Source organism: Pavona decussata, unplaced genomic scaffold, assembly GCF_977016875.1.
Source record: "Pavona decussata unplaced genomic scaffold, jaPavDecu1.1 SCAFFOLD_4, whole genome shotgun sequence".
Classification (NCBI taxonomy): domain Eukaryota; kingdom Metazoa; phylum Cnidaria; class Anthozoa; order Scleractinia; family Agariciidae; genus Pavona; species Pavona decussata.
Window position 1 is genome coordinate 1,601,345 of NW_028145428.1, and position 25,260 is coordinate 1,626,604.

Sequence of the window (25,260 nt, forward strand, 5' to 3'; positions counted from 1 at the left end):
GTTAGCAAAAGAAGATAGGGACCGATCGAATAATGATTTAGACAGCAGAATAGCAACATCAAGTAATAGCACAACAAGTGGAAAAAGTGGTGGCTTGCTTATTGACCAGCTGCTCCCCAATACTATAGATACTTTTTAACGGAGTTAAATCACAAAGAAAGACGAAAAAGTTGGAGGTAAAGTAAACATAACCCAACATGACAAATGTCATCCTTGTCTTTCATTCCATCCCTCCTACCAAGTGAGATCCTTGGCTTACCCATCAACGTAGCCTTCCCAATGCCAATATCAACAGTGAAAAAAATTGGAGTCGGCTGCAAGTGAAAGTCATTGAAAGGTAGATTTCTTGAAAGGTTGCAGATAGACTGAAAAAAAAAAAAAAAACAACACAAAAAAAAAAAAAAAAAAACGCGTGGTGCGAAGGGGAATACGGTCAGTGTAGCTCAATGTATTTTCTAAGGTCAAGTTTTTCTTCGTAACAGAGTACTTCAACACGAAAAGCGAAAAGATAAGAACTAAATTTCAGTCTCTAGGGTATTAAGACTTACATGTAAAATACTTCTCATCTGGTGATTACAATTGTCGCATCCAAACCAAACAGTGACCCACGTTTCCTATACGTAGACTTGCGTGTCTCATATAATATCGTGGTAGGGGAGTGGCATAATGTTTCTTGTCCTAAAAGGCTAATAAGCGAACGTGTAATCGTGAGCTTCCTGGCTCTCTTTAAGTCATCCGCGGGAGGATAGAGCGACCGGCGAGCGAAGCAAGGCGCAAGAGGTGAACTTCCATTCCTGGCGATCTTTCATAATATTAGGGAAATGAATCTATACTTGTTCATCGTGTTGCAAATTACCTAACAGAATCTGACCGTCAAGGATGTTGCCTACTTTTGTTACTGCGCAGGCGTTCTGCGCATGTTGAGATACTCGGGTTTCCTATGTGTGGTGCCTACTGATACGGAGATATTTTTGCGTGACTTAAAACTATGCGGCGAAAGCAGAACCTAGCAAGTGCACTGGGTATCCAAATAAAAAGTTAGGGGTACCCATGCATTTTTCAGAGATAGTAAAGCTTCAATATGGAATATTTAACGTCACACATTGCTTTGTATTTTACTGGTTTTTTTTAATTATCGTTGCTTAATTATCTCTGAAAAGTGCGTGGTTATCATCAATTTTCTTTTCGGATTCCAATAGCCTTGCTAAAATCTGCTTTTCCCGCATAGTCATGAACAGGTAGCCAATGAAGCATACTAAGTAAAGGTGAGACGTGACAGAATTGCTCTCTTGAAAAACAAGTCGAGCAGCCGAATTCTGAAGTCTCTGAAGCCTCTGAAACTGACATGCTGGTTACCGTAAAACAAACTATTACAATAATCCAAGCGACTAGATATAAAAGCGTGAATTAAAGTCTCTGTACATTCCCTGCAGAGGTACTTTCTAATCCTTCTTAGTGTACAAGTAGTAAAAAGCGGCAGAACTATTTTCAGTTATATGGTCCGTGGATAGATTGCGAACTTGCGATTGTGGGACAATGTCACCTATAGTTAAGGTATTAATGCTGACTTTTGAAAGTTGCTGTCTCACTGGTTCCTATCAAAAGCAGTTCTGTTTTTGCATCGTTCATGAGTAGCTTGTCCTGATGTCTTGTGTGCAGCATTCGATGGCAGCAGTGACTGCATCAGCTTGTCCACACTGATCCTTGGGGCTAAAGGACAGGTACAGCTGCGGTAATCAGCATAACAGTGCACAGTGGGCAAGTGGTCTTTGACATCTTGACGCAATGCACTGTCGTATACCGTAAAGAGAAAAGGTCCAAGACAGGAGCCTTGCGGAACCCCAAAGCGCAGATCAAAGTTCTCCGACACCGATCCACGGACGGAAACTCGTTGGGAACGGCTAGGCAAATAAGACTGGAACCAGTCAAGAGCAGTACCGCTCAAACAATTCTTCGATGCTAATCTCTCGAGCAAGATGTGATAGTCAACAGTCTCAAAGGCAGCACTAAGATGGTAATATGCTACTTATTCATATTTAACAGTATGTCGTTTTTGACTTTCAGCAGTGCTGTGCATTTCTAGCTCAGTGTTATGATTCTTTTGATAGGCAGACTGGGCATCCGGGTATAAGTCATACGCGACCTCATGCCCGTGGGTCTGGTCGAACACGGCCCTCGCAGTAAGTTTCGATACGAATGGCAGGTTACTTACTGGGCGAAGCAAGGCGAAAGTTCGTGTAGATCGTGTTGAGGTCAGTTTTTTTCAATAAAGGAAAAACAAGAGCCTCCTTCCAATGCCCCGGAAAGAAAATAAAATATTTTTCAACCACCCAAAAACCACCCCCCTCCCCCTCCGCGGTCCCTGTAATGGCTTTTTTCGCATGCACGTGCAAATGTATAGATAGTATTGAGGTTATTTACCCTCCTCGCCTCCTTCAAACAAACAAAACCCCTTTTTAAGGATTAAAATTTTTTAAGAATCCACTGTATTCTCTATTATTAGCCTCCTGCCTTCCCACCCCCGGCGATTTTTGCATCGCCCGTTGTCTGTTATGGCGGCCACAATCCGCACTCGTTATATTACAATCCCCAATGATATGGAAAATATATTATTAAGCCTCACTTCCAAAAAGCCCGACGCCCCTTTGATTAATGAGATTGATGATTGATGAGCCCCTTAAATCATGACGGGGCGTAATACAGGAAATACGGTAAGGCCATTTTAGGTGCACCTGCTGGCTTGCTGTTATTATTAACAGTTTTGGCGACAGGAAGACTACAAAACGAAGGAAATATTGGCTAATGAACATCCGCCGCGGCGTCGGTCATTTCCCTCATTAATTATTTCTGCTGTCGGCGAGGCTTCTGCAGGACTAAAAACAATTTGGAGTTAATGTGATGGTATATTTTTTGGCTGTGTCAGTAACGTAATAATACCCCATAATCACTTGTTTAGCGGGCTTTAAATCAACCATCACATTTATTCCATGGCTCATATGTTTGTCACCTGGATCTTGTTTAATGTCGTAGCTCCCACGAGTCTCCTATAGGTCAGTGGCAGAGTCTAGTATCCCAACTTGGTTATAGGTTCGACTCCTGTCGGAAGAACTCGATTTTTTTTTCGACTGATGGCTCTGTTTCTGACTGAATAATACACCATTCTTAAGAAACGTTTTCTTCTTAAATCCTCTACATTATATCTTATTATATCATTCGAACTTTACCGAATGGTAATGTCTTGAAACAAAAATGCAAGCTAAGTTTTTTCTCGATAACATTGACTGGTGGCCTTAAATATTCGATTTTTACTGGAGACAAAAAGTTGGACAAATGACACTAGACGTTTGCTAAATACGTGGTAGATTTTCCACTGGATTTTTGAATTAACAAAATCAGTCAAAAATTTATTTTAAAATATGCAATATTTTGAATATTTTTATTGAAGTCAACCAAGTAGATGAGCCAATAAACTTCAAACCTGAACGAAAGCTATTTTCTTTGCCAGTGAGGCAAATGACGTAATAGTGTGAGATACACGCCCTTCCCTACACTGTGAGAAACACTCATAACTCCTTCACAGTAGTAAAGTAGTAAAGTGTATGTGGGCAGAAAGCAACATCTAAATTCTCTTTTTGGAATAGAATCTTTGATTTCTGGTCATTGCGTCTGTGCTTTTAATTTATAATAGCACCAAGTGTGTTTAAGGATGGATGAACGGACAGTAATGTTTTTTTAGTCTAAATTTTAGGACACAGCAATATAAAAAGGTTTGTTTTCTCTTTACATCCTTTTGCTTTTCCCTTTTGCTTGGTTGCTATTCCTACCCTGACTGTCAATTTTCTTGTTCTTATAATACTGATTAAAACCTTAACAACACTTTATTCAATTTGCAACGGAAAATTGTCATGCAAAGCACGTTTGAAATTCTCATTGCACCTGCTTGCTGTTATAAGTAATATAATAGTTGATTTCTGGTCATTGCGTCTGTGCTTTTAATTTGTAACAGCACTAAGTTTGTTTAAGTATGAATGGACGGACAGTAACGTTTTTTTTGTCTAAATTTTAAGACACAGTTTTCTCTTTACATCCTTTTGCTTGGTTGTCGTTCCTACCTTGACTGTCAGTATTCTTGTTCTTATAATACTGATTCGACTTTCAATGAAAAATTGTCATGCAAAGCACGTTTGATTTTTTTATTGCACCTGCTTGCTCAGTGTTATAAGTGGCTAATCAAATTGAAAACGACATTTCTTTCCTTTTCCTGTCGTCATGCATAAAGAAGGTAGTATCACATTGTTGCCATTAAAAATAATCTTCCTTTTACGTCCTACCTCAAGTTTGGAAGAATCGACTGAAACTTGTTTAGTAACCAAAAAATTCAAGTATAATACCGAAAAAAGTGCATTAGGTTAATGGCTGTGTACAAAAACAGGCCACAAAACAAGAACGGATCCTCCGCTAGATTACATCCTCTCTTAAAATGAACTTGTTAGAGCAATACTCTTTCTGACAAATGCGCCGCAGAAGACAATATTTCAGAATTGCCATTAGCCTGCCCTCCAAACTCTCGATTCTTATATTAATCTTTTCTCGAAAAAAATTGTCATGCAAAGCACGTTCCATCTGCTTGCATCATCTGCTTGCTATTATAATTATTCTAATCAAAGTCAAACAACATATATCAAACGAATTTTTTTTGTCTTAAAAATAGTACTAGAAATAAAGAAGCTATCGTCCTGGGAAGGGTTATCATATCGTTGCCATTAAAATTAACCTACGTTAAATTCGCTCTAATTGACTGAACCTTGTTTAGTTGCCAAAAGCCTCCAATACAGCATAAAAAAATGAACTAGATTAATGGCTGTGTACAAAAACGGACCACAAAACCACAAAGGCTCCTTTGCAAGATTACATTATTTCCTCAAGTGAAATTTCCTAGAGTGTATCCTTTAAAGTTCAGTTATATTTCTGTCAATCGATTCCTCTTTTCTTAGACTTGTCAGCGTTAAATTAACCAATTTCCGGAGAACTTTTCAAATATTTATTGTCATGACACTTTTTCCTCCAATAAAATGCTACAATATGGCCAACTTTTGAGCATGCGTGTCAAACTATGACAACAGCAATTTCTCAAAAATACATGTCTAAATTTTTACTTCCTTGGAAAAGCACGTAGTGGTACTTAACAGTTGCTCATTACAAGCTGTTCCTGTTTAATTTTTAGTACGAGATTCAACGTTAGCTTAGGGGGTGGCCTTTACTTAGATCAAGCTTTCTGAACGTGAATTTTCTAGACTACTGGTACAGATTTCATTCAGAAATAACAAGAAACACAGGTAGGTTCCTGTTTTTAATCCGGCCTTTCTTTCGGAGGTTGCGTTCGATTGCCGCATTCCGGAGTAAGAATGAAAGAAATACCCTCGAGATAAGATTTTTGGCAACAGATAAATTTGGAAAACGTATACCTGCAGCGTCATTTTGTATTCCGGTAAGTCCCGGCAAAACCTTTTATGAGGGATTTATTCAGTAAGCAATCATTGCATGTATTTTCATTCCGGAATTCAAACTGAAACTGACCTACCTTTGTAATAAGAGTGTCAGAGAAAAACAACTTACAAATAAAAATATTTAATAACAGCTAAACGTTAATACGGAAAAGAACATCTTATATTTTGGCTATACTCAATTAAATGACCACCATGTCTTAGCTAAGTATTTCACCTACAACCTCCAAAGTAACAGCCCCATCATTCATAACTTACGACTAGGAGGGGAAGTATCTGTTTTCATTGCAACAGTTTTTATAGTAGAAATACTGGCAGAAACTTCAAGGGCCGATTATTTTTAAAACGAAACTGATTCGGCCAAAAAGTTAGCCCTTGTTTAAGGCTAATACTCGGTTTAGACGTTGTTTCGATGGATAACGGTTAAGCTATGTTAAAATACATTTTTGAAACACGACTGAACCGTGCTTTTTCCAGTCAATGGTTAAACAATCTCTCACAAGGGAATGCAGTCTGTTGAGTTATTTGTTTGCACAGTTTCATTTTGGAGATTTTGCCTCAGTATGGCTCCTAAATCTGATCGAACAACCAATTCTAGCGAAGAAGAAATCGGACAACCAATTCTAGCGAAGAAGAAAAACTTTTGTTGGAGGAATTGGGAAAAGAATTCCCAGATTTGGAAAATAAAGAGTACGACTCGCAGTAAAACATTGACGATGAAGGGAAAGGTTTGGAAAGAAATTCTGAACAAATTCAACTCCCAAATCAAACGGGACATGAATCAGATCCAAGGATGCTGGAGGCGGCTGAAACTCCAATGTAAGAAAGAACATGATTTGCAAACGGTCATGAATCCCCCCATCCCCCCCCCCCCCCAATAAAAACTGGTACGGTGTAGGACAAGCACCTACCTCCCCAAGCCAAGTGTGGAAATTATTTGCGGAGGTTTTTATGTTATTTATATTTATCTTGCTGTTCTCAACAATGCGTTAATCGCGAGTCAATCCTGGCCAGCGTGCCACGATGTTAGTATAAACGCATCTCTATTACAAACGGCTTGGCACTGATAAAGTTAAACTGCTTTCTCTTAATAAATGCCATAGCATTTTATTTATTTATTTTTTTTGAGATATGATCATAAAGTGGGTAGAATCTTTGGCCCCAGTCACACCTGGAAAGTGTGCAACATAATAAAACTTTCTCATGATGCCTGCAGTCAAGTTATCAGGAGATGACAGAAAAATGTCCTTCGCGTTTCGCGTTTGCCTTTGAAACCTCGTGAATGACTGTGCAATAGTGCCAACACCTATACTACTCCAAAAAGGAAATGACTTGGTGTTTAAATTTTACCAAATTCTCCCAACTAATACCTTAAAAATATAAAATGAACAATGAGAAGAATACTCATTTTGATATTGTTGGTTGAGTCGTTGATGCAAATTTATTGTAACCTCTACTTAGTAATGATAATCATACAAGCACTTTGAAAAGTCAACAAAGTTATGAATCATGATGGAGTTGTTTTTAATGCACCCCGAAAGCAGTCCATGCAAACAACGACAATATTGGATGATGAGAATAGCAAGCGTGTCCTTTGCCTCGTTGTCTCCAAAGTTAGAAAAATAAATAACTAAAGAAATTCACAAATTTCAAATGACTACACAGTCTCCTAAATTTATCGTGTTACATCTCTAAAGCCAGGAGCAATGTCTTCAAACAAACGTGGCAAATTGAAGTTAGTGATTCTTTTTAAGAGTACTAGCCCAGTATGTTAGCCACATGTGTTCACATTTTTATATTTGTTAGCATTGCTAGCCCAGTATCTTAATAAAAAGCTAAAATATTTCAGCCGTTTCTTGACTTTTTTCTTCTTAACTAATTTCTGTCAAGTTCTATAAAGCTACATAGATATTTCTCCGGAAATACGTAATAGTTCCGTTTACTGTAATTTAGCACGAAATGCTGACTAACAGTGTTAAAGTTTAACTATAAAAGCAAAGTCAGCAATGCAGGTGCGCTAATAAACTTGACTGCGCTCCGCCGTAAAGTGAGGCGGTTTCTTTGAGTTTGGGAGAAGTTTTAGCACACGCTATTGTGGAGATTCAGTAGGTAAAATATTAATGATCATAGGTTATAGGTTCAACTCCTGTTAAGATTTTCTGTGTTACTAGAAAAGAAAAACTGATGTACTACTCTTTTTTTTCTTGTACCTAGGTGCTGTCTGCTGATCAGCTTTCAAAGGTGAGTTTCCCTAGCTCATATCGTATGTACGGAATGGCCTTATTGATAAAAGGTTCGTTCATCATTATATATAGTCCCGGGTGACGAAAAGGGGATGAGGGTTGCAAGGATCCACACTCTTTCATTAATCCTGATTTTTGAAAACTGAAATCTATATAAGAAAGAAAAAACACGGCGAAGACTGATCATGTATAGTGTGGAAGAATGATTATCTAAGTCAGATGAATGCAGAGCGGCTGACAGGACTTTATCTTGATACATCTGTCTCATGGTACTCACCTTCACCTTAACGAAATTGACACATTTATCAAATTGAAGGTGCGTAATGCAAAACGAGTGTAAATGATGTACTGAAACCAATTTCATAGTAAATAATGGTCGCTGTGAGAGACAGAACAACTGTAAAATCGAATCAGTTCTTATAAGTTACTTCTCAAATTATGTGAAAATTGCCCTTTGCATGAACCCATCCTCAATCAGTCAAAATTCCTGGATTCATAACTGCTAAAAATAAGTGTCTACAGTCAATAAAGTATTACATAATGATCTGAAGCAAATGGAGTAACTGGCAAAGTGAATAATTCCAAGAAGCTTATGAAGAAACGCCGTTTACAAAGAAAGTGATGTTAAACGCGGTTGCAACAGCAATAATAGCTTCAGTCAGGTGAAATTCTTTTTACAGAACAGAATACTGTCACAGTACTATCAGTAATATGGCTGCTTTATATTAATTACTTAAATCTTCAGTTTTACCATAACATTAATTGTGACTTAATTTTGTTGGGGAGTATTTTAATGTTGCTTTAGTTCTTAATTAATGCTCTACAGTGAGCCTTAACCTTACCTCTTTTATCTTTTCTTTTATATATAAAATAGAAAGAAACAAAAAAATAACAAGTCGTAAAAAAAACAAAACAAAAACAAAAACAAAAAACAGGTCCTCGTGAGTTCTCGGATGATATATCTGTAATATATCAGTCTCTATGAATGAGAAACTCACTGAAGGACCGTAAGCTGACTGGTAATATTAAACGATGGTATGGAATATACATTTGTATCTAACAGTAAAAATCAGTAGCATTGCATTTTGTTTGATTTTCAAAAATTCTACAAATTGGAACTACAGTGAAGTGGGAGAAATTTTGTGTTGTCCGTTTCGTAGTATGCTAAGGGAAACGGTTGAAATATATATCTGCCTGAATATATAATCATGATATACTTTGCTTGATTTTAGTATTGTCCGCTTGGGTTCGGAAATCGAACGCAATCGAACTCTCAGACAAATTTGTTGGTTCGACTGTGTTCGATAACCGAACCCCAATCAAACCCGGGAAAAATATGATGTAAAAGACCGGAGCTGTCACAGGTGTATACTTCTAGCCTTGCAGAACAGCACGCGCGCTCACTTACCCGTGATGACAAAAACAGAAAGAAAAAACAAACAAATAAAAAAATAAATATAAAAAAAATTACAATAGAGGATTGTAAGTCTGTCATCACTCCTCCATATTGATTTTAGTTTCGAGTTTTCAGACACTCCTTTTGAATTCTTATCCTGGGAGATCTGCTCTGTTACGTAATGTCATTACTCCTTGGTATTGATTGTAGTTTCGAGTTTCCAAACACTCGTTTTCTAATCCTGGGAGTTCTGCTCTGTTGCGTAATAAGCTAAGCTCTCACAATTTGTTAGCCTCTTTCCGGTTACCATAGCAAAACTGCGTTGTGCTGCTTTTAAAGAAAACATCCAGCCAGATAAACTATCAACGTCAATCGCACTCTGGATTAACGTCACCGGTCCAGATGTATCGGCTTACGAGGAAGTCTCTGAGAGGTTAATCAAGATTATCGGGCAGGAAATTCGCAGCCAAAACTCTCTACCACTAAAGGGATGAAAGTGAGCATTTGCTTGTCTACTAGACTTCAAAATACTGTTCCATTCCGATAACTGAAATTTTGCGTTAGTCAAGAGAACAGCTCAATATACAAACTGAATTGGATTCAGCGTTTGCCGAATGGAGCCCCAGCGACATATTAATCTGGAAAACAAGAAGATACAACAAGCAACAAAAGAGAGGAGCTATTCAGAAAACTCAGGTTGTTTTGGATTTTCAAGACTCGCGACGATTGCGGCGGCGTGTAGACCGAACAACAAACAAGAAGAGTTTCAAAAATTACTGCACAGTTCAAGGTACAGCCAACTGGAGAAGCTTTACTACGAACATGAACAGCGCTCACATAAACGGCAAATAGCCAATGTGTTGGTGCAGATACTGCAAATTCAAGAAGTGAAATCAGTTAAGGAATACACAGTCAACGGGAGTACGTTCAAGGTTCATGTGGTCGAGGATACAGATTTGTAGATTCTCGAATCGTCAAACACAATGGAATCAAGTCATCCAGTAACACCAGAGAGATAAATATACCTTGGACATGATATACATCCATCGGTCACTCGTCCGACTCAGATACTTGGGTCTTATCCTTTGGCTCTTTAGACAAAAGTACCATAACTGAAAACCACGGCAACTTTGCGTGTTGCAACACTGCCGTTGTGTCATATCACACTGGCACAAATCATGCCACTGAAGCATGTTTCCGAATCACCATGCATGATTCTGCAGATTAAACAACTGATGTGTTAGTGTCTAGTTAAAACAATATTTGTTTAAGGTCAATTCAAATGCTAAGCACTGCCAGCACTTACAATTACAAGAGGTGCCTTATCTGTTTATTTATTTATTGGTATTGAGAGAACTAAGCTTTGTCTATCCTGATTTCATGCTGGTTGTGATTTGAATCGAAATTTAACTGTGAGTAATCGGTATAAGGCTTTCACGCTGTTTTTATATAAATCTGAACCAAGAATTTCCAATCTTTTCAGCAGCATGGTCTCCCTTCCAGTATAGAGAGTGAACTAATCGATGCAAAATGAATCGAGACAGGATTCTTGTCGAGTAGAAGAAAAACTGATTTTTAGGATTTCCATTACGTAAGCTTTAAATCTATACTGTCCATGTATTATTTTTGAAGATATTTTATAGTAATATCACTTACTTATTTTACCACAGTATTTTAAGCGGATTGCACTCTCTTTTCTCCAAGTAAACCATTTATAATAGCCGGGAGTTACTACTTGAAAAACTTTACGTGTTGCAACATTGCCGTTGCGTTATGTCACTGACTGGCACAAATCTCCTTTTCGGCAAGAATCATTCCGTGCTGTTTTTAACATTAGCTGGAAAGACCAAGGTCGTCGTAACAAGATTGATATAGCGAGCAAATCTTGCGCATCTACGGGAGCCTGTGGGATTCAACCCATGGTCACCATAGCTACAGAAGCAGGAAAAAGGGAGTCGACAGGAACTGTACATTCCTATCTTGATTGCTTAGGCCGGTTATTCGCGGAATCGGAGAGTGTTACTTGCGTGGGATTGATCGAGAGAACTGTTGACCACTTGGACGGTACTATTGCCGGAGGCTGAAGCTTGGTCTTACATGAGAGCCATAAGATCGGGTCTATTTGTCGTCGCTTACGAATGAAGCTAACTGTAGCCCCAGACTGCTGTAGCCCAGCAATAAATATGTTTTTGTCGACAAAACCGGACCGAAAAATAACGAATGCCACGAAATTGAAAACTTGACTGAGAAAGATCGGGGAGTATAAATGCCACGTTTGCGGAAACCGAGATTGAAGTCAATTTGTATAGATTATCGTTTGTAGCTGAATGCTATAAAGTTATGATTTTCACGTGCATTTCAATGTTTTCGTAAATGACGCTGATAGAACAGAATGATCATATCGAGGCATTTAAAATCGCTTCCTAGTCTTTTTCAGCATACACCCACAACAACAGAATACTGGCAATTACGTAAACGCCTGCAATCACTTAGCTGTGAGGGAGAAATAGGCACATAAACATCACGTGAACTACCTGATACTTTTGTGATGGCATAAAGAATGGAGTGTATACAAAATGTTCCATTCCTGTGGAGGTGTCCGTGTGCTTTGGGAAGATATGAACTCGTAATTTGAATGTATAGGTCATCATATTTTAATTATCTGAAGCAAAGTTAATAAAACTTTGAATCAAAGTAAAACCAGACAAAATAGTCAAGATAATCGATTTTGAACGAGTATTCCTCAGGATTATAGGGTGAGAGGAAACGTGATGACATACACTGCAAGAAAAGGAAACCCTAACCTCGAAATTCCTTGGTTGAAATTTTATCCGAAAATATTAAGCTTTTGTAGGGCCACTTCACTCAAGCCCGTCTAAAACAAGGACTTCTGAAGTACAGTATACATATGGTATAGATTTCTAACGGTTTAAGGGAGAAGATCTGAAATAAAATGCAAAATAATTTCGTATGTTCTTTAGTCTATAGTAGTTTAAAAGGTTTTTACCCCACCTAAATATCCGAGAACGACCCTTCCCTTCAAACCCTGTGAGGTCTGATTGACATCTACGCAACCAGCTGATTTTTTTATGCCGCGTGGGATAGAAAGCACTATGCCAAATATTTGTTAGTGGATATCGCATTTCATTTTTAAACCCTAAGGCAGATACTGAAGAATACATAAACGAAGAAAGCTCCAGTAGGTTAAAATGCTTACAAGCTTGCGTGCAGAACTCTCCTGTTTCCCTCAGCGCAGACGGAAAAATGATACGTCCGTACGGAGGTTAGCACTCAACCAAACGGAATGACTGTGTACGCCTTCTTTAATTACGCGTAGCGTGAATAAAGATTTGCAGAAAGCGATAAGTAACGTAATAATATTAAGCACACTCAGAAACAACGTCTTAAAGTTATCGAAGGAAGCTTGCTAGTAGTTACTTACTGATTATATTGAGGCTGGCCTAAATTACAGCAAAGCTGTTTTTCATGGCTCTAGTCACAAATTAATAAAGATATAATATGCAACTGAACTAAAAAGGGAGTAATACAAAGTCTACACACACAAAAAAAATGTCCAATTCACTAAAAAGGTCGTGACAGACACGTAAATTTATAAGCTAGTTTTTAAGAATACATTGGCAAGTAAAAACATGCGAAAGATGTCTAGTTATATATCGTGCTTCTGAACTGTTTTAAAACGAGACCGCATTTTAAACATAAATTGTGACAAAAAATAGTAATAATAATATCCCGATGGATAGTGTTGAATACAGTCTAATTGTTGGCCTTTGTTCAAATTTTGACGCTAAAATCATTGTTAGGCCTTTAGAGCCAATTATGGATTGTCATCCCCGATCACCGATACAAAAGTGTTAGGTTCCACGATAATGCCACACCCTGCAGGCATAAACCGAGAGAGTCATTCCAAACGGACAGCATCAACTCTCTTCATACTTTGGTTTTTAAAAGAAGGTGCATGTTTGAGATTCGTGTCTATGTTGTGGCCAAATTTGCGATTCATGCTTGGTTCAATTTTCACTTTCCTTTATTTTATACTCATCACCATACCTTCTCATACAGAGAAACAAAGGAAAATGAAAATTAACCCAAGGATAAAATTAAGCGACAGCATCTGAGCATTGGAATAATTTTCAATTTTGATTCACAGGTCACAAACCTTGCTATGTTTTTACCTTCGGTTCCACTGATAACGAAGAGAAGTTTGGTAAAGAACTAGCCAGATATACAACCGCTAAATTCTGAAGTATTTTCATATAGTAGTATAAACTCATCAAACGCATTTTTTATGATACAAATTCTCCACGTGACCGAGGCCGGTGTGAATTGTGTACGTGACCTTGTCATTTCAATCCTCGCATCTGTCTAACATTTAAGATCGTTGGTATCGCGATTTAATCGTTTTGAGGTTACTTAATAATCTTATCGGCGGAACTCGTAGTTTCCTGAATTAGAGGCAGATTAAGCGCTGCGTTTGAACCGTTTGGCAATCTACAAATTAATATGTTACGTGCGTTGAGGAACGTTTTCATTAACGTTACTCGCAGCAAATTCACTCTTGGAAGATCAAGTCAACTTATTAAAGATTCAATGATTGGGTTTTAGCATGCTGGTCAGTAGCTTGGAAAAGTTGGCCTTTCCCAGAGTGACTTCTTCTAGCATAGGACCTTTGACGTCATGAGTTTCAACAGTTACTGACGTGGTCGACAATCAAAATTGTCAACATTGTTTACTGGAAAAATAAAACAAATTTTACTTCTTCGTCATCAACGTACGGTGTAGCTGTAGAACTTTCACAGTCTGTGTAGGTGCTTACCACGTATCGGATATATCCCGCCATGGTTAGCAAAAGTTAATTAAATTTTAACTCAAATGGACTGGAGTCAGTGCTGAGCCCTAAAATTCAGTGTCTTCAATAACAAGAACTTTGATCCTTCGGTCATTGATAGTGTATTCTTTTAGAGTCAATTCGTCTTGATGCAGTAGAATCTGCAAAAGCACATCAATGGTTTCAAACTTGCATTTCAATCTGTTGTCTTCCGTTGGAGATAAACGAGTGACATTAGGCTCTCTCTTGAGAAAGCTCCTGGTATTCCTGGGTTCCTGGGTAGTTGCACGAGGTCTTCTCTCGTATGGCGGGGTTTCATTATGGCCGGCTTCTCGTTTTGAGAAGGAAAACGATCGACGTCCAAATGATTTTATCATGATTGAAACGCCGGTATTTCTCGTAACTAAAAGCACTGATCAGCGAAAGAGGTACTGACCTTCTTCTCGAAGCGTCGTTTTTGACTAATGACAATAAAGACGATCTTGGGTCGTCTGGTCACTGAAGTTTTTTTTGTCAGCTTCTCAAACTGGAACCGTCTTCTCGTACTGATAGAGAGACTATTCTCGGCACTGTTGTGGAATTTTAATCAATCAGTTGTAACTGATAGCTTTTCCTTCTGCCTCAAGTGCCTTCCGCCTTTCTTTGGCACGGTAATCAAAACAAGTGCCAAAGCTTTAAATTGTAGTTAACTGTTGTTGTATTTGTGTTGATATCATGGGATAACCTGATGTATCACTGAGCCACTCATCTTTTGTTCGTGAAAGTTTTTCTTACCCCGGGTGACGTAAGTAGGCGATTCAGAATTCCAAAACGTGCTTGCTCTTAGCAAAATGTATAAAACATAAGTAAACCGCAAGCTGTGCACCATCAATTATCGCCACTTTCCAGGGTTGATAATTAATGATTGATTTGTAAAAGGTTTGCCTTGTCTGTTGCAGTTTACTAGATAGATGAAGTCATGTTCATGGATATTTTTCAAGCAGGTAGTTCCACTTGTAACACTAAAGCTCTCCAAATCATTTTCTAAATGTTATGAAAATGCTTATCTGTATAACAAAGGCCGTGAGTATCTGAAAATAGCCATTTCAATTAGCTGAAGCAGCTCTGTTGTTTCGACACTCCCATTTATCTCTAACCCTTCCACTGTGGTCCCTCAGGGTCAAGGTAACCGACCCTAGCGAGCCAGTCTAGAACTAGCTGAATCGACCAAAAGCTACAATCAACGCCACAAATCTTTTTGGGAAGGTTACTCAACAAGGCGACAGAAAGTGGGTATATGTTATTGACATCGCCATATTTATTACTTTCGTATGTTTAGGCCTTTGTTTGTCGTCTCCCCTTCCCCCTTCAATGTTGGATTCCCAACAATCCACATACGCGTCAACACTCACTTTTTAAGCTCAACATTGAAACAGGGAAGGGGAGGAAAGAATAATCGAGGCAGAACTTTTGGAACCTTCCCAAGAATAGTTTCGATGATTGTAGGTTTCGACGCATAAAGAATCAGTCCATAATTGCACAGAAAGGTTGACAAATGTAGTGTCTTGTTCTGTCTCAAGCTGATCGACCCTAGCATACCAATCTAGGTGGTTGGGCGAGGAGCCGTATCGACGAATAAAGAATGGTTCATAGTTGCATAGAAAGGTGGACAGATATTGTATGTTTAAGCTGCGAAGGGATACTCCTGATCCCCCTATATAAGCTGTAGAGGTACATTTGTGCAACGCCAAAGGGTATCGCATTTGAGCCGTTTTGGTACGATATAGGTAAAGAATTAAACCATTTTGGTCTGAAAGCCTACTGAATTTGTGTTTGTAAAGAAGAGAGTTTTGCCTCATCAGTTGACCTTTAACGGGATTTCAATACTCTCCATTATCATCTCTTGTCGAGGATTAATGGCGTGCTTTAAGGTGTCGTCCTCTTTTGCCTGTCAACGATAAAAACACACGAACAACAACATGATCGGGATAAAAATAGAAACGGACTGCAGAATATATATCATTACCAAATCCAAGGCTCACCGCATCATTCATTGTATTCACGTCAGTTATGTAATTCAAGACCTGTAGAAATTATGAAAGACCTCTCTGGAAAGATTTCAATTAGTTGTGGGTCACGGAGAAGGTCGAAGGAAAGAAGACACAGGTTTTCCAGGCGCAGAAAAAAAAATCAATTTCAGCTTACATTTTAATAATTATAATGACGAGGTTGTACAGTATTGTAAACTACCTGCCACGATTAGCTTTTGCTCAACTATACGATATTTTAGAGGGATTGATGAAGACAGATTAATTGATCGGCTCATTGATTGATTGATTGACTGATAGGTCTTTAATAGCTATAGGTGTGCAAGTAAATGTTCTCAGCGCTAAATCATACCACAAGAAAGACATTTCTTCATAATGTTTAGAGATATTTGTTGATAAATCTTCATTTAGTCTTTTTGTCCTTTTGTGAAATTTTATGATGAAGCGCAGCTCAGTACCAGTGGGCATCTTAGAACAGGAATGAACTGGTTATCTATGTCCTGCTGTCAAGTCAAAACAGTATCGCTATGGATTCACCTTTCCGACCAATGGAGCATATATCTCCTAGATACTCCCCTAATAAGGAATCCATGCTTCTTGTCATAACTTGAGATTTTAAGTATTTTAGGTTTAAGTGTTGAAAAACGTCTTTGCAAAACAAAACTCTATGTTATTTCATACACAAGAAGATGCATGCGCATGCGTATCTGCTATTTCCATGTACTATCCAAAGTTAGCCGCTGAGAAGTGGGCACACTGTATCGGGATCTGGGAGGGGTGTGGAGGGGAGGCTTCATGACCGTTTTGAAATTTTAGCCGGAGTCTAAAACACTTCACTATAAGAATGATAATCAACTAGCTAGACGCCGATAACTGTGTGTACTCGGGCTTCTTTTACGGAAATAAATTTTGTTTACTTGATAAAATATATCTCGCGATAATAAGGATCGATTACCAGGCCCTGTTCGGAAAATGAGTACCCTGGTAGTGCCAGCTATGGACAGCTGTTACGGCCTTGTTAGGAGTCATCAGCGTGGCCTAGCCGTCGGGCACCGAACGACCATGGCCGTGTAGCAGTCACCCTTTACTGCTGAAGCGGGTGTAAACACCCATTTAAACGACAGCTCCACAGCACACATGTGGTAGCTGTTGGCTGGGAACCGCACGGGAGTTCTCCCACGGCATGCGCTGGGAAGGTGGATCGGTCTTTACGGCGATCGGTTTGTCAGTAAAATAAATAAGACAATCAATTAAAGCAAGTGACACACTCGGATACCAACCCACAGCAGGTCAGTACCTTACGCATGCGCACAGCCATATCACCCGGGTAGGGGCAGCCACATTCTCGTCCCCAGAGCCCCAACGTTTTTTTTTAATTAATGAACGAGTGGTTCTGGGTCCATCCGAAAATATCTTGTTTTTCATTGGCTGTCGAAAACCTGATGCGCTTTAAGGTGAAAAATGCTACGCTTCTGTGCATTTGTCTTTACTTCCTAATACTGAGGAGTACTGAGAAATAATAATACTGAGCAAGCGCAATGGTAATTTATCACACTGAGCGTGCGCTACCGGATGTCCGACATCCGGTAACGGCTGTTACAGGGGCCTACGATCCAACCGCTGGCCAAAAGATCGTAGGCTCTGGGAACGAGGATGGAGCAGCCATGGACAGCTGTTTCGGCCTTTTCTACGCATACTCTTATAACTCGCGCACGGGCAGAAGACGCCATAGGGCGATTTGCGATAGGAAGAAAAACCCGTGCTCATTTTTTAACTCGGCCTTTTCTTTGCGTTCGATGTCAGGAGAACGCATACTATTCGTGTCGCTTCTTTCAGGATGCTGTACGATTTCAGGGTTTAGGCGCCATCTTGGACTGGCTAAACAGTCGCCTCGATTCACGGCATGCGAGAGCTTTGAATCCCGCTGGCTGAGTGAAGTCCCGCGGGTTGACTCGATTCGGTCTGAATGCCATGCGATTTTCACCAGCGATCGAACGCACTTTACTAATCCATGATTATTATTAGTAACAATGATAGTTATGAGTAAGGGTACAGCCGAGTTGACCAGCTTAAATAAGAGATATTGTTTGATTGCAGTTTTGCTCTTTTCCCCTTACTACTCAGGTACGTTAGTTAGGGACTGGTGCAAAGATCCTTTTCGGAGTTAGTTTTGTGGTTGTAGTTGTTGTTATTCACTGTACCTTTAATTCACCCACCATGGCACAGTGGACTACACATGAAACAGCCCTTGATAATTTTTCGCGAACAACTAACTCGGCGGTCCTTTTACATTTCACGGACAACGAAATGAACTTTTCAAGTTTCACGAGAAATGAGACATTTTGGTTCAAGCTTGTATTATGTGATAAGATTTTGTTTCATAATTATAACCTTGCCACTACCTTGCCTAGAGTCCTCACTACCTGGGACCTTTTCTGTTGATAAACTTTCAAAACAGTGACAATTGGGAAATGGTGACCTAAGTATAGCAAAAAAGGAAAGGGATCAAAAGGAATCGCAACATTGCCAGAGTGTTACGTATAGTGGCTCCTTTACGATAATAAGAGACAAAGCAAAACCACATCAAACTGCTTGATTATCCAGTCTTCCACGGATAAGTATTCGGAAAAATCACGGACGGACTACTGCAAAATCACGATCTCGACACGAGAAAGAAAGGAAAAAATAAAGGCCATTCAAGTTTCTAAATCTAAATCTAAATGTCGTTATGTCGGCAAAGTCGTGGGACATCACGCCAACTCTAAATTAATAATAAATAAAAACTATACGTATATAGTATAAGATAAGTATCACGAACTTATCGTTAAACACCCTCTGAACGAGGTTAAAAAACTTTGTTTAATTCGTTTTACGTTTCGAAGGTTGAATGTATTACGTATTATAAACTCATACGTTTCAGTGATTCAGTCTTGTTGTGACCTCAGATATCTGGCTCCATTAGCATCATGCACGTGCCTTAAGCAGGAATATGGAACATTCCAGAACATTCCGGAACATTCCGGAACATCCCGAAACACGAAAAAAAAAAAAAAAATTAATAAAAATAAAGGAAAAATGAAAACAAAAAGTGTGTATATTTATATAAAATGAAATTACATTGTATCCGAAAAAAATTCATATAAGAAGACTGAAGTACGGCCTAGGTGGGACGGTAGTATAAATGGGGTATGTACTTCAATGGTATGTACTTCATGTATCCCTTATTATAATAGGGGATATATGAGGTACCTATGATAAATGGGGTGTTGTAACTGACCACACTGAATGAAGGCGCAAGTACTTTCATAGTACATTTGCATCGATGAGAAGTCCAAAGACTACTGCAAAGCTGACACAACGTAATATATTTTAAAACAATATTTCGGCTGGCCAAACCAGCCTTCTTCAGGTTTAGATGTTACTAAATTATATAAATGAAATTACAATATTATATTATGGGGGATGTAATATAATAATATAATATTGTAATTTCATTTATATAATTTAGTAACATCTAAACCTGAAGAAGGCTGGTTTGGCCAGCCGAAATATTGTTTTAAAATATATTACGCTGTGTCAGCTTTGCAGTAGTCTTTGGACTTCTCATCGTCTATTTTTCAAGTTTGGCTGATTAGATCTCCTGTGAGATCCAACGTACAAGCAAGCAGGATCTTCGTTCACGGCTTTTGCAGTTTTTAAAATTTACATTTGCAGCACGTGCTTATCGTCCGCTACGCCAGAAATGGATCGGTTCTGGCTCGGCTGGCCAAAAAATTAATTTCCTGATGTTCGGAGTGGAACTAAAAGTCGTTCGCGCAGTCTTTTTACCAAAACCCTCCCGGGCTTCCCGCGTCTTCGCCTAGGGCCTCACGTTCCGTATTTGTACTCCTTTGTTGGTCGTTGGGGAGCTTGGACCCATTTCTCGAACGAAAGCCACGAAAACTTCTCTGCCCTTCAATGCTATTTTCGATGGATTTTATTAAAAAAAACAAAAACAAAAAAAAAAAAAACAGGCCTAACAGGAAACTTTGTTCATATGAAAATAGTTATAAGCGTAGACAACAGCTTTGTAAAAGCAAACAATCTGCAAGGAACCGCACAACGAAAATGCTGCAAGTATACGCAGGATCTGTGAAAGATCTAATCAGCCAAAAATATAAATGACTCAAATTTCTGCAAGGCTGATCGGACTGCGTAGAAAACTTACACGACAGCGACATGATAGAGACCAAACCGAGAATCAACAGAATGCGGCACCCCTATCATGTCGCTGTCGTGTTTTAAGTTTTTTACCTTCATCCAGTGTGATTAGTTACAACACCCCATTGTACTACCGTCCCACCTACTCCGTACTTCCTCTTAAATGAATTTTTTTCGGATACAATGTAATTTCATTTTATATAAATATACACACTTTTTTTTCATTTCTTTCCTTTATTTTTGTTTAATTTATTATTATTTTTTTTGTATCTTAATTTTTTTTCGTGTTCCAGGATGTTCCGGAATGTTCCGGAATGTTCCATGTTCCGGGTTTTATCGACGGCCACGTGCCGTCGCTTTATCGCACCAGACAGCGTAACTGAATAAACACAAGGGAATGCGTCCTCAACCTGAATCACGACAACCTAAAAGTCGACTCCTGTGCAAAGAGTGAAATTCGAGGTGTCGGATGAGTTGACAAAATGCTATCTTCGCAAAGAAAAAACAGTAGCTTGGCAGGTACGTAGGCTTGGGGGAAGATCAAAAGGAGATATTTTTTCTGCTACTTTAGGAAAATACCTTTTGGTTTGTCTGTACAAAACGGTTTTCCGTCAGCAAAATGACCAAATTTCCTGAAACCTTTCGCCAATTCTTAGTTTCACTTTTTGGTATAACGTGAGTATAAAAGGTGACTTTCACCTTTTTGATTGCCTCAGAGTACATTTCATAAAGCGAAAGCACTGAAAAATTCCAAAGAGTGGCTTGATATAGACCCAATACATGGCAAGAGTACTTTAATGACTTTGACGAAAGCTAAGGAAAGCAAAACAGGAAAGAAATTGAAATAAAGTACTTGAGCCACGAAATAATGCAAGCCGAACAGGAGCCCATGGCCATGTAAGAAGGAATCCTTAATGTGGTGATTCAAATGAAATCTATACTCAGTATTTCTTTGCTATGGTGGTGCTCGATTTTGCCTTTCTTCCAAGCAAATATTGTATTGGTACCGTTGGAAACAGTTAACAAAGAGATATTAACCTAATATCTCGAGCATGAAGGCCACCTTATTGAGGTCAGTAACTTATCCCTGCATTGTTATTAAAAAACTACCTCTTCTGAGTGTTAAAGAAATGTTGTTTAAACTCTAAGGCCTTAACACACTAAAGATACTATTTTAAAGTTCTTCGAAGCTAACGCTGAAACGAGATACATAGAAAGACATTAAAACATGTTCAGCAAATTGGAGTTAAAGTGCCCCTAACCCTACAATTTGTTTTCTTGTGGTAGATTTCCATATCTTTCAAGAACTCATTTTCGAAAAAAATTTTGAGAAATATTGAATCCTTTTTATTTTACGAGCGCTAAAAGTTACTGAAATTTTTCAATTTTTGCGCCCTTTAAGCCCCGCTGGACAAATTTTTCTCTCGTGGGCTCATTAGGAACGAGCCAATGAGAAGCGTCCGATATTTGACACTGTGACGTAAGAAAAGGACACCAGAAGGATTCAGAAGGGAATCTTATGAGGGGTATCGAATGGTCTTTGCGAGCATTTTGCGAGCATGCGACCACTGTGTTTATTTTTGCGAGCACGAGCTGTTGTCAAATTTTTCTTGCGAGCAGCGAGCACTTTAGAAAATACAGATGGCGAGCAGCGAGCACTTTGGAAAAATAGAGATAGCGAGCAGCGAGCACTTCGAGTACTTCGTAAATTTTCCGCGAGCTGGAATCTCTCTTTTATTAATAGGATTAACGAAATCTCGAGCAATCGAGTACATGTTAACGAGAGTGCGAGCATGCGAGCAGTTGCAAAAATTTTGCGAGCACGAGCAAGCGAGCACCCGTTTAATTTTTGCGAGCAATTCGAGCAAAGGCCAATTTTTGCGAGCACTTTTAAATTGAATGGGACCATTCGACACCCCTCTTATGCATGCTGATTCCTTTCTCTACATTTCGAGAGCTGCTGCATCCAAAAACCACACATTTTCCAACCATTTTCTCTGTTTACAATTGAAGCATTACCGCGAATCTTCGGATATTTTTGCACGATGTCCTTTTCTTACGTCACGCTCCATATTTGGCCGAGTGGGGGACTAATGCGAACGATAGGTGAAAATATCGACAAGACTACCTTCACTTCTAGCGCTCGTAAAAAAAAGAAAATTCAATATTTCTCAAACATTTTTTCGAAAATGAGTTCTTGAAAGATATGGAAATCTACCAAAAGAAAACAAATTGAAGGGTTGGGGGCACTTTAATGTTTTAGAGTATTTAATTTAAGTCCTTTATTGTTATTTCAAGGACATTTATCTACAGCTTGAGGTGGTTTTACCAACATTAAACAAATATGTACAAACGCTCTTATTCTATTAGTAATGTTAAAAAATACATGAGAGCATCAGCTTTTCTTTACCCTATAAGCATTATTAACAACGTCACTGGAAAGATACTTCAGTCTTGCAGCATTCACTCACGTGCATGCGGCACGTGAGCTGCAAACAATAAGTTCTTGTTGCAAGGAACTTCCTAAATTCGCTTTTGAACAGTCCTTGGCTGTTATTATCTATGCAAGTTTCCTAGTCCGTGAGCTGTCTTCAGCGTGCAAACGGACCAGTTTAAAATAAGTGTTAGGTTTATTAGCAGAATAACATCTGCCGCTCAGTTAATTTTAACGTAAGGTACAAGAATATTTGGATGTTCTCCTGATAAGCGATGATGCAGTGAGAAGCACTTTTTCAGCTATGTAGGTCGTTCAGTGTCTTTGCATTCGGTTAACTTGTTGCAATTGTCTGTGCCACTACTTAGACTTTAGATTTTCCAGACGGAGTATAACCAGGAGTATAAACACGTTTCATAATGTATCCGGAATGCATCGAAGGGTTTTATAATTCCGTGTCTTCAAGTACCTCAACTCTTATTGTGTGCCCAGAAATACTGTAAACTTGTGTTGTGTTGATCACTTGCTCCTGAAGAATACGGTTCAGAACTCTCAGATATTCGGCCTCGCGTATTTTTCTTGCGTTATGATAGAAACTTAGCTCCTCTTTCTCACCACAATCAGGGATAAACAAATCGTTTTTCTGATCATCTGTTGGTTGCTTCTCAGTTGCAGACGTCCGTCTTCCTTTGAAAAGAGCACTCAGCCTGTTGGGCTGGGAGTATCTTTTCACAGAGAGCCTCATGTTGCAATAAGCCAAGTTTACTTAAACGGGTGCTTCGTCAGAATTCAGGTTTAGCGAGGACTGTTGATAAAAGTTTTTCAGATGGAATTTTTGATAAATTTTACTTGACACTCACTTGACAGGAACAGGATACTGTAAATTATATCCCAGCACGAGGATTATCATGTTTCATTTTAAAGTTGAAACAGTTTCAATGACTCGATATCGTTCCATCTGCTAATGTCTACCTCGTTCTACAGAACCTTCATGAGCAAACTGGCATCAACTCTATATAAAATATTCTTACCTGTCGTGCTTCAAGGTATCAAAACATTGATGACAAGGACTTAAAAGGTCCCTTAAAAGTGTTTTAATCACGTGCAGGTGAATGTTTCAAATTCCAAGAAGATTCCGGTGTTATCGATAAGACGTTACCGTCGGCTGTGTTTCCTGATATGACAACTGATTGTGACTCGGTTGAGAGATCATGGCAAACAATAATGGAAATCATTGTGCATTCTATTGTCTTCGTGTATGATTCACGTGCAGGTTAGACAAGGCTGTGGCATTTTGCCATTGATGTCGCGATGCGATATTTAACAATTATTCCATGAGCACGCGTTGGATATGAGATGGTAAATAGCCAACGAGGCGCGAAGCGCCGAGTTGGCTATAACTTATCTCATATCCAACAAGGGCGAATGGAATAATTGTTTTATTAAATTCTCCGCGTTTGGATATTGCTTTGAAATTTACTGAATTTTTATATAAAAAAATTATTTTCAAGAAAAAATTTCCTTCAAATTAAAACGACCGGATGTTGAGGCAACCTCCGACCAAAGCGCGCGAAACGTAATGATCACATGACACGCGCAGCTCTTTGCAAACGAAGTTGAATGAAAAATCGAAAGCGAAGAAAATCGGACACAGTCAGACATCTAAAATTCAAGAAACGTTTAAATGTATGAATTATAACCTTTCTGAGACTAGCATTCAAATGCTTTTGAAGTTTTAGCTCATCGAGAAGCGTAATAGTTGTGCACATTTGAGCAAATGTTCTGTTGTGTGGTGCCGAGCGAAGGAAGAGATCAGTGCAAGGCCGGCTTTTTTCATGCTGAACTGAATTCCTCGCAGACGATTTAAAACACTTCAGGCAAGTCCAAGAGTACGAGGTACAACCGCACTGGGACAAGTATTCAGTGCACGTTTTTAAACTTCAAGCTTATTTGAGAACTGTAAGTGCTGTGCACATTTGTGCAAATGTTTTGCTGAGTGGTGCCGAGCGACGGAAACGAACATTATGGCCGCCGCCCGTACGGATTTCATAGATGAACTTTTCCTGAAGTCCTCGTAAATGCGTAAAAACATAAAGGCAGGCATAAAGCTCTTCCTAAGAAATTTCATCGATTGGCTTTAACCTCTTACCGCCAGGATTTGCAAGCCATCCTGAAATTTTTAAAGGTAACCGATTGTTATTGTTGTTGTTATGTGATCTAAAAATCTTAAAATCTTGCAATTTTAAAGATTTGAAAGGAAACTTTACCATTAAATAGCGTCATACTAAACTTTGGGGCTTTTATTGTTGTTATAGCGGAGCTCTCGCGCGCGCCGCAGGCGCGCGCAGCGGAGCCCCATAGCTAAGAGAATTTGGTAACCCGTGAATGCGAGAAATTTTGGTTTGGATATGACGTCATTTCTGTCCATCCGACCGTCCGACCGTCCGTACGCAATCCCACAATGCTAATGCGCCCGTGTTTGTTTAGCGGGAAGTTGCATGGCGAGATAGTTTGGCAAGATGCGTTTACAACAGGAATGCTAAAGAACAAAAAACACAAAGACAATTTATACGTTTTTGTTGGATATGTTGACAAACGTGGAAAGAAGAG

The 25,260-nt window shown here is 39.0% G+C and overlaps 1 protein-coding gene across 2 annotated transcripts in view; it reads left to right on the forward strand.

Moving 5' to 3' along the window:
- Positions 1-5,150: 5,150 nt before the first annotated feature.
- Positions 5,151-25,260, forward strand: part of LOC146489711 (uncharacterized) — a 109,101-nt gene continuing 88,991 nt past the window's right edge. The window contains exons 1-2 of one of the 2 annotated variants that reach the window (XM_085104075.1): positions 5,151-5,336; positions 7,719-7,745. The gene's annotated coding sequence lies outside the window, so the exon portion shown is untranslated. Of the gene's footprint in view, positions 5,337-6,869; positions 7,614-7,718; positions 7,746-25,260 lie in introns of those variants that run through there. The other variant, XM_085104080.1, reaches the window with a different exon arrangement.